At 42.7% G+C, this 16,963-nt stretch overlaps 1 protein-coding gene across 1 annotated transcript in view; it reads left to right on the top strand.

Moving 5' to 3' along the window:
- Positions 1-16,963, top strand: part of LOC141106423 (mannose-binding protein C-like) — a 52,840-nt gene that overhangs the window by 11,163 nt on the left and 24,714 nt on the right. The gene's annotated exons all lie outside the window — the stretch shown is intronic.

Genomic DNA, 16,963 nt, shown 5'->3' with positions numbered 1-16,963 from the left:
TCTGCAAATAGCTTGGGGTGTCTACTTTCCAAAATGGGGTCATTTGGGGGTGTTCGTGCCATCTTGGCATTTTATGGCCTTCAAAACTGTGATAGGTAGTGAGGAGTGAAATCAAAAATATACGCCCTTAGAAATCCTGAAGGCGGTGCTTGGTTTCGGGGCCCCGTACGCGGCTAGGCTCCCAAAAAGTCCCACACATGTGCTATCCCCATACTCAGGAAAAGCAGCAGAATGTATTTTGGGATGTAATTCCACATATGCCCATGTCATGTTTGAGCAATATATCATTTAGTGACAAATTTGTGCAAAAAAAGAAAGTTTGTAATTTTCCCGCAACTTGTGTCAAAATATAAAATATTCCATGGACTCAACATGCCTCTCAGCAAATAGCCTGGGGTATCTACTTTCCAAAATGGGGTAATTTGGGGGGGGGTTTGTGCCATCTTGGCATTTTATGGCCTTCAAAACTGTGATAGGTAGTGAGGAGTGAAATCAAAAATTTACGCCCATCCTGAAGGCAGTGATTGGTTTTCGGGGTCCCGTACGCGGCTAGGCTCCCAAAAAGTCCCACACATGTGGTATCCCCATACTCAGGAGAAGCAGCTAAATGTATTTTGGGGTGCAATTCCACATATGCCCATGGTCTGTGTGAGCAATATATCATTTAGTGACAACTTTTTGTAAATTTTTTTTTTTTTGTCATTATTCAATCACTTGGGACAAAAAAAATTAATATTCAATGGGCTCAACATGCCTCTCAGTAATTTACTTGGGGTGTCTACTTTCCAAAATGGGGTCATTTGGGGGGGTTTTGTACTGCCCTGCCATTTTAGCACCTCAAGAAATGAGATAGGCAGTCATAAACTAAAAGCTGTGTAAATTCCAGAAAATGTACCCTAGTTTGTAGACGCTATAACTTTTGCGCAAACCAATAAATATACGCTTATTGACGTTTTTTTACCAGAGACATGTGGCCGAATACATTTTGGCCTAAATGTATGACTAAAATTGAGTTTATTGGATTTTTTTTTAAAACAAAAAGTAGAAAATATCATTTTTTTTCAAAATTTTTGTTCTTTTTCCATTTATAGCGCAAAAAATAAAAACCGCAGAGGTGATCAAATACCATCAAAAGAAAGCTCTATTTGTGGGAAGAAAAGGACGCAAATTTCGTTTGGGTACAGCATTGCATGACCGCGCAATTAGCAGTTAAAGCGACGCAGCGCCAAATTGTAAAAAGTGCTCTGGTCAGGAAGGGGGTAAATCCTTCTGGGGCTGAAGTGGCTAAACAACATTTGCGCGGTCATACAACACTGTACCCAAATCATTTTTTTTCCACAACTAGAGATTTCTTTTAAGGGTATTTGATCACCTCTGAGGTTTTTATTTTTTGTTAAAATTAAAAAAGATCCTTTTTTTTTAATACAAAATCGTTTTATATTTTGTTATAAAATTTTGCAAACAGGCAATTTTTCTCGTTCATTGATGTACGCTGATGAGGCTGAACCAATGGGCACTGATAAGGCAGCACTAATGGGCACTGATGAGGTGGCACTGGTGGGCACTTAGAAGTGGCACTGAGAGGTGGCACTGATGGGTGGCACTGAAGGGCATTTATAGGTGGCACTAGTGGGCACTGAGACATGCCCACTAATAGATGGCACTGATAACTGGCACTGATGGGTGACAGTGATGGGCACTGATCGGCACTGGTAGGCAACACTGATAGGCCACACTGATTGGCACCACTGGAGGGCATTGATAGGTGGCACTCGTGGGCATTGATAGATGGCAATGATTGCTGGCACTGTTATGCACTGGTGGGCACTGATTCGTGGCACTGTTATGCACAGATGAAATGGCTGTGCATCTTCCTCTTCGGGACCAATATCCCTTGCACAGAAGCCGGTGATCGGCTCTTTTTTCTCCTGCTGTCAGCATGAGGAGAAAAAAAAATGATTACCGATCTTCTGTTTACATCACCCGATTAGCTGTCATTGGCTGACAGCTGATCACGTGGTAAGGGGCTGAGATCGGCCCCTTACTCCGATCTGTGATCACCCGAGTCTCATTGACTTGGTGATCACAGAGCGCGCCCTGCAGGGGGCGCGCGGGGAGCATGCAAAGGAGAGGATGTCTATTGACGGCCTCCCGGCAAAGTAGGCCCGCGCTGTAGCCGTCATTCAGCTATAGCACGAATCTGAAGGGGTTAATAGTTCCTAAATTAAACGTAACAGTTCCTTCAGCTTCACTACAACTGCTTCTTGTAGTTCTTCAACACTGAGCTCCCGGTCTCTCACTAGACCCACTGATTCACTGACTCTGAATCCCTTGAGCTCCTCCAATCTTTATGATGGTATCTCCCTCAAGCGTCACCCACACTTCCTTACTGGATCCCTAGCTTGGCACTCCAGATACTTCTCAAGCTTCACCCCTGCTGACCGGCTCGGTCCCTGGCTTGACACACAAGGCTGCTCTGCAAGCATCACCTCTGCTGGTTGGGTCTCTGACTTCATCAACACCTGAAGTTTCCCGATACTCTCCCGAGCCCATTCGGTGAAAATGCTGCTCCGGTACTTGCTTCAGTTACCAACTGTGGTCCCTGGTAAAGGTGGTTGGTCCCTTAGTGGCGACAGCTCCACTTCTACCTCCGACCTTGACAGGTTCTCCGGCCAGCAGAACCGTTGCTTCTTGTTGGACTGCAAGCCACAGTTCTAACCCTGTGCTGCTCTCTTACTTCTGGATAGGCCCTCACACAGCCTGGAAGCCAGATGCCCCCCGGGATAGGCCCAATCTCCGGCCTTGCAGCCTGGGGCGTATGACACATGTCCACCCGGACAGCCATCCAGGTGGCACAGAACGTAGATCACCTGACTCCACCCAAATATATAGGTGCTCCCAGCAGGCCAAGGGATTCAAGGAAAACCCCTGCCCATTGGCTGAGATACCCCATATACCCAAAACCTGACCTTGGGTTGCCCTCTACGTCACTAGTATCACCAATATCACCACCTAGTGGTAGAAGAGAAAAGTGCAACAAGGCCAAAGTTAGGGAGAAATCAATGGATCTCTATCAATCGACCAGGATAACTACTCCTGGTAAGTAAATTTGTGAGGCACTCCCTGCCCAAGCTACAGGGTGCTACATAAGGGGCATTGTTCCCACTAATCACCAATGTACTAGGAATTGTTCCCACTGATCACCAATGTACTGGGAATTGTTCCCCCTGATCATCAATATAAGGGGCATTGTACCCACTGATCGCCAATGTAAGGGGCATTGTACCCACTGATCGCCAATGTAAGGGGCATTGTTTGCACTTATCACCAATGTAAGGGTCATTCTTCCCACTGACCGCCAATGTAAGGGGCATTGTTCCCACTGACCACCAATGTAAGCGGCATTGTTTCCACTGACCACCAATGTAAGGGGCATTGTTCCCACTGACCACCATGTAAAGGGAATTCTTCCCACTGACCACCAATGTAATGGGCATTTTTCCCACTGACCACCAATGTAAGGGGCATTTTCTCACTGATCCCCAATGTAAGGGGCATTCTTCCCACTAATCACCAATACATGGGGCATTTTCCCCACTGGCTATCAATGTAAGGAGCATTTTTCTGACTGATAACCAATGTAAGGAGCTTTCTTCCCACTGACTATCAATGTAAGAACCTCCATGACTAAGAACCTGTGGGCAAGGCAACATGCATCAGGGAGGCGTGGTTAGTGGAGTAGCGCTGGCTGAGGCCGTCTAACACCTTATACTGGTCGGGTCAGGACAGCGGCTTACTGGATGCTGTATATCGCCACCAACAGACTTAATACCAGAACGCACTTCAAAGAAACTGATCATAATGGTTACATACCAATAAGAAGTTGCCACCACCCCCAGTGGAAGAAGGCCATACCCAAGGGCCAGCTTATCAGGATTAGACGAAATTGTGATTTAACAGAAGATTTTTTTTACACAAACTGATATTTTAATAGAAAGATTTGTGGATAAGGGTTACAATAGGTATGAACTGGAGCATACCCGTCAAAGGATTGCTGATATGGATAGGGAGATTATATTACAAAATAAAAATAGAACCCATAACCAAAAAGATAAAATACCATTTATAACAGGATTCAATAAACAGTAGAAAATATTGGAAGGAATTATCAAAAGAAATTGGCCTATAATTAGTAATGATCCACAGTTGAATAAGGTGTTGCCAGCGAAACCGACATTTATATACAGAAGGGCAAAAAGAATTAGAGATCAGATAGTCAACAATGTACCAGACCCACCCCAGAATATCTCTACATTTTTCAATCAAAAAGGTTTTTAAAGATGCGGCAAATGCAAGGCCTGCAGACTCACAAACAGGGAAAATAGGAGAATAACTAATTTTGAGTCAAATTCAAACAGAAATACACAATTGATAAACTGATTACGTGCTGTAGCACACACGTCACCTATATATTAGAATGTAGTTGTGGGCTACAGTAAGTAGGCAGAACCACCAGGGCACTCTCGGTAAGAATAGGTGAACACGTTAGAAACATCAAAAAAGGATTTAGACACCACAGTGTGTCAAAACACTTTAGGTATGTGCATGGAAGGAACCCCCAACATCTGAAGTTTTATGGCATAGACAAAATTGACAAGAATTGGAGAAATAATAATATGCGAAGGGAGGTGTCAAAGAATGAGACTTATTGGATATTCAAATTAGACACAATGAGGCCACTGGGGTTGAATGTGGAACTTGATATCAATTGTTATTTAGAGGATTATTAAACATTTTTGATATTTTTTTCAAAATTGTTTTCTTTTTTTATTTTTTTATATTTTATATTTTTTTATTTTTTTATATTTTTTTCATTTTTTCATTTTTTTCATTTTTTTATTTTTAGTTTTTTATTTTTTACTTTTTTATTTATTTATTTTTTTTTTTTTTATGATTAGTCTATTTTCTATTTACATTCTTTATTTATTTTCCATTCTTTATTTTTATTTATTCGTATTTTTATTTTTCATTTAATTCTATTATTTATTTTTATTTTTTCATTTCATCCATTTTTATTTCTAATTCAGTTATTCGAATAATTTTTCAATTTTGTCCAAATGGAATTTTTTCTGTAACTATGGAGTAAATGATTTTATTAGTAGGTCTATCAAATTTTAAATATTTTAATGTGTCATTATATTTCGGATCTAGATAGAATTATATTGAAAGCAGAATTATGTCATTTGTGTAATTGTAAAAGTTCCTCCAGCCACTCCAGATGGGTGACCCCTGGTGAGGGAAAGGAATTAGTAACATTTGGGTACAACGGAGAGTGAAGTTTGAGAGAGGGGAACTCTCAGTAAAATAAGTGGGTAATTAACCTTAGTCAAAATGGCGGCGGAATAACTTCCGTGGAGGTGTATGCTAGACACACAGGAGTAAGTGTGGGCAAGGACCCTTAGTTAAAATGGCGGCTAGCCTATTTCCGGATAAGTAAAGTATAAATAGGGTGACACACCAATCAGAAGCAGCTTCCTGATGACGCATACTATGATGCAAAACGCGTAGAGGCTGCTGGGAGATTCTTTTGTCACGTTAATACGTCACTTCCGGACCGGGCGAAAGCGAGGGGTGGAACGCAAGCTGGTTGAGAACGAGGCTTGTATCGCACGCCGGCACGGGAATCAAACAACACCATACCCACACCCATCATTAGCTGCTGGAACAGCTTGGTGCTGGCTCATGGGCACTTCCAAATGTGAGTGAATAACCTATTTTAAACTTGGCTACAATAAACAGCTTTTATATATTGTGCAATGATCGCTATTTGTTTTTTATGAGGATAACAAGGCTCATATAACACTCATAGGGGTCAGCAAAAGCACGATAAAGGTGGAGTGGTTATCCCTACTAATGAACCAAAGGTGCATTGTCCACTGACAACTGGTGAGTGGCCAATCTAGACGGTGGTGGTTTTTGTCACGCCAGTGGTGGAATTGCCACGTATAACACTGATCTAAAGGAGGGCTGCATTGCACATTGCACTTTGCACACGAATTTGGACTTTCGGGGAAAATTTTATATATGTTTTTTGTATGTTGTTTACATGCTGATATTTGCAAATGAAAGGTTACATTGCACATTACACTTTGCACATGAATTTGGACTAACTATTTTACTTTTGGGGAAAATTTTTTCATATATGTTTTTTTTGTATGCTGTTCACATGCTGATATTTTAGAATATTTGGTTATTGAAGGTATTGGTACACAAGCTAGTAGTTAGGATATTCATATAGGATAAACACTAAATAGGTGTGTGTATTGCAAGGGGAGTAGCGCACTCAACATATATTATTTTATATCGCCACCACTGGTTGAGTAATGCCCCGTACACACGGTCGGACTTTGTTCAGACATTACGTACGTCGGGACTATAAACGGGGCAGTGGCCAATAGCTTTCATCTCTTTATTTATTCTGAGCATGCGTGGCACTTTGTCCGTCGGATTTGTGTACACACGATCGGAATTTCCGACAACGGATTTTGTTGTCGGAAAATTTTATAGCCTGCTCTCAAACTTTGTGTGTCGGAAAATCCGATGGAAAATGTGTGATGGAGCCCACACATGGTCAGAATTTCCGACAACAAGGTCCTATCACACATTTTCCATCGGAAAATCCGACTGTGTGTACGGGGCATTAGACTGGGTCCTCTCGCTTGGAGCAGCACTAGAAGTCTAATATACATATTTACATAAAAATGAAAACAAATATAGCAAATATGCTCTCAAACAAAAAATTACTTTACAGCAAAAACAAAACTCACCATGAACATGTCATTACTGGGGTTAATCTTAGTACACCACTACACCAGATATCAAAACTGTGAGATCAAGAAACAAACAGCACTCATTATCCATGCAGCCCTTCTTCAAAAAGAACATACTAACCAAAAAAAGCTAAGGGAGTGAAAAGAACAGTATAAGAAAAGAGCTCCTCACCCAGAGATGGACAGTTCACCAAGGGCAGGTCTGATATTCCCTCACGCCCTTCTCAAGACTTCAAATCTTCCCAACCTCACCTAGAATATCCTGCACCACCACCTCAACTGGGAAGACTTTCTTCCGCAGGGTAATCTGGCATCGTGCATTCCACATGAACTAACGGACAACTATACTAACTAGAAAAAGTGTATCCAAATCAAAATCCCAGCGAATTGGGAATGCACCATACACCCACTCCGCATAACTCATGGGATAGAGAAAGGGGATGCCTAGAGCCCTCTCCACCCTTTTATATATCTCTATGTTAAAGGGACACTGGAGCAAAAAGTGGTCCATAGACTCCACTTTACCAACATACCTCGCTTTAGGACAATCCTGATCATCCATAGGGCGATGCTTCAAGTTCCCTCTCACATAGAGCCTTCAATCAAAGGGATTCTTTCTAAATCAATTAAACTAGGGGTGCACTAAATGGGTTTTTTGGTGCCGAAACCGATTTCAAAAATGAAAAATACACTAGGCCGAAAACCGAAACTGATACCGAACCTGACCGATACAGAAAATGGCTTTTTTATATATTAAACAAAAAAATTATTTGATATATATAAAATTGTGTTATATTTGTTATATTATTCATATTCAACTTAATAGTTGATTTTATGAATAAAAGAATAGTACAATCCAGTAATGTAAATAAGTACTTTAATAAAAAGCAACCCACATAAATTGGACAGCGGAGAGAGAAAATAAAATCAAATCAAATAAAAAATTATAATGAATTAAAGTAACTACAGCATATCCTGCACTGCAGACTGCAGTCAGTGCACATTGCACCATAACAACAAAATAAAATAAAAACAAAAAAAAACAGGCATAAAAAATAATAAACAAATAATATAAAAAATGCCTAAGACTAAGTCTAATGCCGTGTACACACGAGCAGAATGTCCGACAGAAAAAGTCCGACGGGAGCTTTTCATCGTATATTCCGATCGTGTGTATGCCCCATTGGACTTTTTACGTTGAAAATTCTGACGGACCTAGAAAGAGAACATGTTCTAAATTCCTATCGGGAAAACCGCTTGTCTGTATGCTGTTTCGACATACCAAAAACAACGCATGCTCTGAAGCAAGTACAAGACGGAAGCTTTTATCTACTGGCTATGGAACTTCCGTTTTCTAGTCCCGTCCTACGTGTTGTACGTCATCGTGTTCTGGATGGTTGGAATTTGGTGTGACCATGTGTATGCAAGACAGCTTGAGCGGAATTCCATCGGAACTCTGTCGGAAAAACCTGCAGAGTTTATTCCGACAGGAAAACCGGTCGTGTGTACAGGGCATAAGAAGAAGATTTTTTTTATTTTATTAATGTTCAACTTCAGAACTAGTAATTCAGTTCTCTCCCCCTAAGGCGTCAGCCGCTGCATGTGTAATAAAAGTGTATTATGTAGCTGCAGGTTACATACATAGTCATACAGTAGACCACACTGTGTTCCAGCCCCGGGTATGAGCGGAAACTTCCCGGAACACAGACTAGTCTACAGTCTGGTCTACAGCAGCAGCCAATCACAGCAAGCTATGTAGACTAGTCTGTGTTTCTGGAAGTCTCCGCCCATACCCGGAACACAGTGCGGTATAGTGTGTATAGTACTGGAGTATGTAGACACCCACAGATACAGAACATACAGTTTTGCACATGCAGACAGCTTAGGGAGAGACAATGACTGACATAGTTTGGCTCAACAAACTATGTATAACTAAGTATAAAGAACAACTGACCATAACATAAATATGGCAGAAGGCCATTATTCTGTTTCACAGTTTCTGTAAATATAAGTTTAACATATGCTAATGTTATGATAAAATTTTTATTAATTTGAGAACTAGTAATTTTTTCCCTAAGTTCTCTCCCTAAGGTGTCAGAGGCTGGATGTGCGATATAAAAGTGTACGTATGTAGCTGCGAGTTACATACATAGTCATACAGTAGACCGCACTGTGTTCCAGCCCCCGGGTATGGGCGGAGACTTCCCGGAACACAGACTAGTCTACAGCAGCGGTGCTCAGCCAATGACAGCAAGCAATGTAGACTAGTCTGTGTTCCTGGAAGTCTCCGCCCATACCCGGAACACAGTGCGTTATAGTGTGTAGTACTGGAGTATGTAGAGAGCCACAGATACAAAACATACAGTTTTGCATTTGCACATGCAGCGGGCTGATAGTTTACGGAGAGACAAAGTTTGGCCCAACAGCAACAAACTATGTATGTACAGTAGTTCAAAAGCTGGAGTTCTCTCTTAAATTGAAGAAGTGCAAAAAACTGTAGAAGAACTACAATGAACAACCAACAAATGGCACAACTAGACAATTGGAACATACTAGGTAGTCAATCATACTACGTTGTATGTTCCAATTGTCCAACAGCACATTCCAATACCAATTAATTTACTATGTTCAACATGGTAAATGAATTGGTCTATGCTACGGATTTGAAAATCTATTTCAGTAAAAGTGGCAGATTTCGCTTTAAGAACAAAAGTTGTTCAGCTTTCTCACAGGAGAGACGGTTTCTCTTCTCATCAAGAATATAAGATGCTAGACTGAATAGTCTCTCACTCTCTGTACTGGTGATTGGGGCAGATAAATATCTGCGTGCAATCTGTGCAAGCAAAGGAAAACGTTGTTTGTTGATGCGCCAGTACTCAAGGGGATTGTCGCTTCTGGCGATAGGCTGTTCAGCTAAATAAATGTCCAGCTGTTGGGTAGCTTCAGTTGTTGTGGCACAGCTATGGATCGGGATGCAATCATGTAAAATTTCTTCAAACATATTAGATATGGAGGGAGTGTGTTCCTCTTCACTTGTATGCGACCGTTTCTTCTCACTTTCCTCTGTGCTATACCTCGAAACTCCTTCACCAGATGCTTCCACCACCTCCATTTGTGCCTGTATCATTTCCCGTGCACGCTTCTTTTTCTCCACATTAAAATAATGCTCTTTAAATCGAGGATCTAGAACTGTTGCAATGCAGTACAGAGGGTTGGACTCGGTGTCTTGAAACCGGTTGGTAACGGCCTCCAGTAGAGTGGCTTTAGCCGTTTTTACGCCATGGTCTGTTTCTATCTCTTTTCCTAGCATATGCTTCAGTGCAGCAATCAAGGGAATAACTTCAGAAATGGAAGCATTAGTTGAGCTTATTTCTTTTGTTAACTGTTCAAATGGAGATAGAAGAGACAAACTATTTTCAACTAACATCCAGTGATGTGCGCTCAGTGTTGCCGGCAGCTCGTAATCTGCAATGTATGCAGCTAAAACGCGCTTTTGTTCAAAAAGACTTTGCAGCATATAGTAGGTGCTGTTCCAACGAGTGGCTATATCTTGCTGCAGTCGTTTCAGTGGCATTCCAAACTGCATCTGCAAAGCTTGTAATCTGGAATAAGCAAGCGGAGAATGCTTAAAGTGACCCACAATTTTTCTTCCTTTTGATACGATATCAGATATGGTGCGCTGACTAAGCAATCCTTCATTCACAGCCAATTGCAGCGTGTGAGCCATACACGGTATGCTTTGAAGTTCACTGTCCTCCATTGCTTTTGCAATGTTCAGCGCATTATCTCGGACAATCAAATGCACTTTAGACTTCTCAATGGGCCAAGTGTCAAGCATGGTTTTTAAAGCGTCAGATATTGCTGCTGCAGTTTGTGATCCAACAAACTCACGTGCGTTAAGTAGGATGTTTTGCAATTGAAATCTATTGTCATCTATCCACTGCGCTGTCAGGCTAAGCATGCTCGTTGGACTGATGTCTGAACTCCAAATGTCGGTAGTAAAACTGAATGCTATGATGTCAGTAGTCACAAGCTCATGAATGTGTTTTCTAACATTGCAAAACAATTCAGGTAGACAGGTATCTGCAAAGTAGCGTCTGCTTGGTAGTGAGTAATGCGGCTCAATATGTTCCATGAGCCTACGGAATCCAATATCCTCCGCAACATAGAATGGTTGGTCGTCTAATGCAATAAATTCCATAATTTTATCTGTAATGGCACGAGCTTTGGGACTGTCACTTGTAAATTTTGCAACCTTTTCAAAGACTGTGGCCACAGATGGTGTTAAGCCTGTGGCACATTTTGGAAGTGGCACTGTTTTCTTGTAATCTGAATGCTGAACTGGATGACATGTTTTCAGGTGGTATGTCAAACCTGTTGTTGAAAAATGCCTTGGCACTGTACCCCCTCTTGAAATTTCTGCTGAGCAAAGACTACAGATTGCAAATTTGGGGTCTTTATCAGATACTTTAAAATATTTCCACACTGCAGACATGGTCTACCTTTGCTGGTAGCGCAGAATAATAGCATAGAATGATTTTTTATAGTGGGAGTGAAATCTGAGGGGGGGGGGGGACAAAATCAATTTAACAGCTAAACCCCAGGAGGCAGCTTTAAAAAGATAAAAAAACTAACCAATCTTTTTTTTTTACTGTGCAGCTCTCGCCATGCAAGGTAGTTATGTCTGCACTGCAGTACATCTGACTTTTACCAAAAAGAAAAGATAATTGAACTTATTAAATTTGATTTGAAATGGAATGGATTGCTTGTAAATTGCAATTGCATGCTATTTTATTTTTTTGAGCTATTCTGTAGTATACTATAATATAAACTTCATGCGCTTGTTGTCATTGAATTTGTCACTTTCTCAGTGTAGTATTATAAGTTATACTACACTGACATGACAGCAAGCGCATTCATTTTTTCAACATGACAGTACGTAATAAATATAATATATATTTGATAAATATATATTATATTTATTGCATACTGTCATGTTTAAAAATTCATGTGCTTGCTGTCATGTCAGTGTAGTATAACTATACTACGCTGACAAAGTGACAAATTCAATGACAACAAGCGCACACATTTTATATTATACTACAGAATAGCTCAAAAAATAAATAGAATGCCATTCCATTTCAAATCATATTTAATCAGTTCATTTATATAAAGTCAGATGTACTGCAGTGCAGACAGACAGACATTTTAAATACTAGTATTGCATGGCAAGAGTGCTGGCTTGTTGTTTAACAAAGGCCAAGTAGTAAGTAATACATGTTGTTTGACTGCTATAGGACAGAAAGATCATCATTTCAGTTTCAGTACTATAATAAAATAAATAATATTGCTAGTTGGATTGTTTCTGTCAGTTTAAGTAAGGCAAAAGCGGCAATGCTCAGTGGCGAATAGTAGTAATGGTAGCCATCCAGGAGGGACAGTGCCCACTCTTGTACTTGAGTATGCTATGTGCAGCCCTCTATGAAGCTATCTCTTGGGTCCCAGCAGCGTCTCTCGGGTCCCAGCAGCATCTCTCGGGTCCCAGCAGTGTCTCACAAGCACGAGGAGCGTCCACGGGGAAGGAGCCAGCATCTCAGCAGGGAACATGCTTACGAGTGCGGCGTCTTAACCGCGAGGAACGTGCACGCCACCCACACATCAAGTGACCTCACCTGCTGGTTCTCCCACCGCTACTGCGCATGTGCGATTTTCGGCGCCATTATCGGCAAGAATTCTCTTTTGGCAAATTGCCGAAAAGGCCACAGGAGACAGACTAAGGGACCACATCACTAGGGGAAACAGAATCCAAAACAACAGATGCAACAGACACAGGAGGGACAACAACAGTTTCAGCAGCCTCCTTATCTAGCCTCTGCAACTCAGCCTCCAATCTTGGCAAGACATGTAATGCCTCCGGGCACAGACTATAAGGATGACCGAGCTTTTGGCACAAATTGCACCGAATTTCGGTACAATCCTTAGACAAATGGTCCAGATCCTGGCATAGTGAGCATTTCTTATGGGTGCAGGTAGATGCAAAATGGCCTTTTTCACCACATTCATTACAAACTTTAGGCTGACCCTGGTAAAAAATGGTCAGCCTATCCCTCCCCAGAAAGGCTGAACAGGGCAGGTGTAGAACTACATTTCCCAGAACCCCCAATTTTAATGACACTGTCCAGGCCCCTGTCCATATCCCATGCAGATCAAGGACCTTCCACAGTGGAGCGAGGACCTTACCATATCGGCGTAGCCATACTATCAAATCAGCATCTGGTATGGATTCGTTACGCACCAGGATCGTCACAGATTTTATCAGAGGCTGCCTCAAAATCACCTTTGGCACCAAACCACTCCATTGCGGAAGGCCCTTGCACCTCAAAAAAATCCAAACCCTCAGGCTTTACAAAGGACAAATCAAATTCAGAACTCCCCACTGGGCAAATTAAAGCAAATATATCCGAGGCTTTAAACCCCATTTCCAAAACCAACTCAGCCACCCTCCCCCCTTACTGGTGGGGTCCCCTCCTACTCCTACTTCAACTGAACCACATTTCTCCTCCTGTACCCACTAACCATCCCCCCCACCAAACCTCTCCAAATTGTGACCAGTAACATTTACAAATTTCCTTCCACCCTCCTTGCTGCGACTCCCCAAAACTGACGCGTAACTCCCCACATTCCTCCCAGCAGAAAAAACATTTGTGTGTTTTGAACCATCTGACACATTTCTAGCAGATATCGATTGTACAGATTTGGTCTGCACAATCGATGAGTCTTTCCTTTGCTGATCAGGGAGAGGAATGTCATTTTTGTTTTTCCCAGGAGTATTAACCCCTTCACCACCTTACACCACATTTATTGTTTTATCATTACTGTCATTCTCAATACTTGCTGGTATATTCATAGTTCCTGCAGTCTTCACAACAGTGTCAGTTCCCGCTGCTACAATTGTAGAAGATTCAGCTGGCCCGTTATCTTCCATCAGGACAGGACTTTCAACAGGGGATAGTGCAGGCTGGTCTGACACTGCAACATGTGAAACATCCATGACTTCCACTGCACATGGTGCAATATGCTGATCCCCTCCCCCACCACAGGGAGGCTCAGGTGAGGCAATCTCCTTGCAAGCAGCAGGCAGGCTGTGTGAAACACATGCGGGAAACTTAGGAGAGGAACTACAAGTCACAGCAGAAACATGACCAGAAACATCCATGTCCGAGGTGCTTGCTGTAGGTTCATCAGCATTCCTCTGATGGTCCAAAGGCATCTCTGTCAGGGGTTTTCCTTCCATGTCTGTAGAGGTATCTTTTACAGCAGAAACTCCAGGCAGCCCTTTGCACAAGGCCTTCTCTTTCTGCTCCTCAGCCAGGACACCATCCACCACAGCAGGTGGGGCAGACATGTTGGAAGTGGAAGGCAGCGTGGTGTACTGGGATTTCTTCACCTGTACCGGTTTGTATCTCTGCTCATCTTCAGGGACTTCTGATGGATCATCAGTAAAGGCGAGCTTGTCTGCTCTCAGGGGTGACTCCATCTGCTGGATGAAGGTCAGGGTGCCATGCTCACTCTCAACCCCCTGGCGATTCCAAGCCCTTACATGGGGGGAGAGGTGCAGAAGCAAATGGACCCAGGTCATCCATTACCTGAGGCTGCTGATCCATGGAACTTGCTGTCTGGCTACTGTCACAGATCAGCTGCGGAGCTGATCTGTGTCTCACCTTTACTGCTGTAGGTCGGCTGGCACCTGTTCCACTAGCTTGTGTTCAGCTCTGCTGCACTCTGCAACTACGGGTGTCGCCGGCATCACCTGTTGCTTAAAATATAATTCCTTCCTGCTACTTCCTATCCAGCCCCTCATGTGCTTCTCTATTTAAATCCCTCTCAGACCACTTTCTGGTTGCTTGAGCAATGCTTGTTTCTGAGCTCCCTGCTTGTAACCTGCTTTAACCTGACCTCTCGTGAACTGATCTCTTGTGTACCGACTCGGCTTGTTCTGATTACGTTGTCTGCAGCCCGCCCTGACCTTGGCTCGCTATCCGGCTCTCCTTTGCTTCATCCATTCATCCTTGTCTGACAGAGTCTTCTGGTACTTCCCCAGCGAGCAGGGTGAACCCGGGGGTCATGACCTGGGGTCAGCACGCAGCTAAGCCCAAAGCCTTGTGAGGGGTCCCTGGCAGAATACCAGCTGGCCCATAGACTCCTCGCCCTGGGGGATCCCGTGTCACCTGCTGGCTTGTGGGCTCACTGTAAGTATTACCGTGACAGCCGGCAAATCTCCTCTCATTATCAAACTTTTCTTTAAACGCTCCAGTTCTATCTTTCAGCTTTTCCAATAATAAAGATTGTTTCTTTACCTTTTCTTCCAATTCCTGCAACTCAGGCTTCATGGCCAAACGATTTTTACTCCAGGCCTGGCAGTATTTGGCTCTGAAGGATTTGTGTTCAGCCTTCCAAACTTTACGTTTTTCTTCGCCCTAAAATGATTGATAATCTTCTGACTGAAGACATTTGCATCCACACCAGGGCCTGGACCCACAGTCAGGTCCTCTACCTCCTCCTCACTAGGCCCCGTGTCATCAGGGGGATTTCTCCCAGGGCCTCCCCCAGGATCAGGCATTATTCCTGGGCCAAGCTAGCAGGCAAGACCCAGGCTTAAAAAAGGCTAGTTCTCAGAGAGAACTCCTTGGGTGTGTCCTCCTCCTTCTTCCCACTGACCACCAATGTAATGAGCATTCTTCCCACTGACCACCAATGTAAGGAGCATTCTTCCTACTGACCACCAATGTTAGGGGCATTCTTCCCACTGACCACCAATGTAAGGGGCATTGTTCCCCCCTGATCACCAATATACTGGGCATCGCTCAAACTGATCACCAATGTAAGGAGCATTCTTCCCACTGACCACCAATGTAAGGGGCATTCTTCCCACTGACCACCAATCTAAGGGCATTCTTCCCACTGATCTCTAATGTAAGGGGCATTTTTCCACTGATCACCAATGTACTGGGCATTCTTCCCACTGACCACCAACGTAAGGAGCAATCTTCCCACTGACCACCAATGTAGGCAGCATTCTTCCCACTGACCACCAATGTAAGGGCAATTTTTCTCACTGATCACCAATGTAAGGGGCATTCTTCTCACTGATCACCAATGTAAGGGCCATTTTTCCCACTGACTACCAGTGTAATGGGCATTTTTCCCACTGATCACCAATGTAAGGAGCATTCTTCCCACTGATCACCAATTAAGGAACATTTTTCCCACTGACCACCAATGTAAGGAGCATTCTTCCCACTGACCACCAATGTAAGGAGCATTCTTCCCACTGACCACCAATGTAAGGGGTATTCTTACCACTGATCACCAATTAAGGAACATTTTTCTCAATGATCACCAATGTAAGGAGCATTCTTCCCTTTGTCCCTTAATAAATTATTTTCCCTGAAACCTGAAAATCATTTGAAGGGTTCCTTTGGGATATAAAAGTTGGGAATGGCTGGTATAGTGATTATTAAACTTTTTACACATTAAAGGGTATATAATCCCTAACAATGATACAACTTGAATAAGTGGACTTTGACACTGACGCAGAAGATCGGATTAAATATATCAGCAGAAGTGTTTTGTTATATCTGTTTAATATGTGCAAAAAAAGTCCTGTCAATCCTTCCAGATATTTTGTCGGTTGATAACTTCCTGGGCTATTGGTTTTTGCTGAATTCTTATCAGTAACTTTGTACCCAGCCACCACTGTGGACTAGAGAGCACTTCCCCCCATGTTACGGAGATAAGTAGGGGGGGGGGTGTTCTGTAGTCCTGCCCCAGGGTGACAAAGCTGTCATCACTTACAGAACAGTGAATAAGCATCCTCTCCATAGGACAGGAAGTGTGTTACTGGAAGGATCACCAGGTGAAAATAAAGAAAAAAGCCTGAGTAAAAAAAAAAGCGACTGCAGTCACCTCATACAGAATAACGACTAGTGAGCTGCAATATGTTACATTTTTTATTTTGGGTTTAGATACTTGTTGATGCAATCTGAATGTATTTGCTTAATGTTACCTATATAAATGACTGCTTAGCCGGATAGCTCTGGTTCCCCTCTGATCCTGGGCCCACAGCTGTTCCA

The sequence above is a fragment of the Aquarana catesbeiana genome, linkage group LG08 (assembly GCF_042186555.1).
Source record: "Aquarana catesbeiana isolate 2022-GZ linkage group LG08, ASM4218655v1, whole genome shotgun sequence".
NCBI lineage: Eukaryota > Metazoa > Chordata > Amphibia > Anura > Ranidae > Aquarana > Aquarana catesbeiana.
Note: the sequence above shows the minus strand (reverse complement) of the source record. Positions and strands in the feature narration are given on the sequence as shown.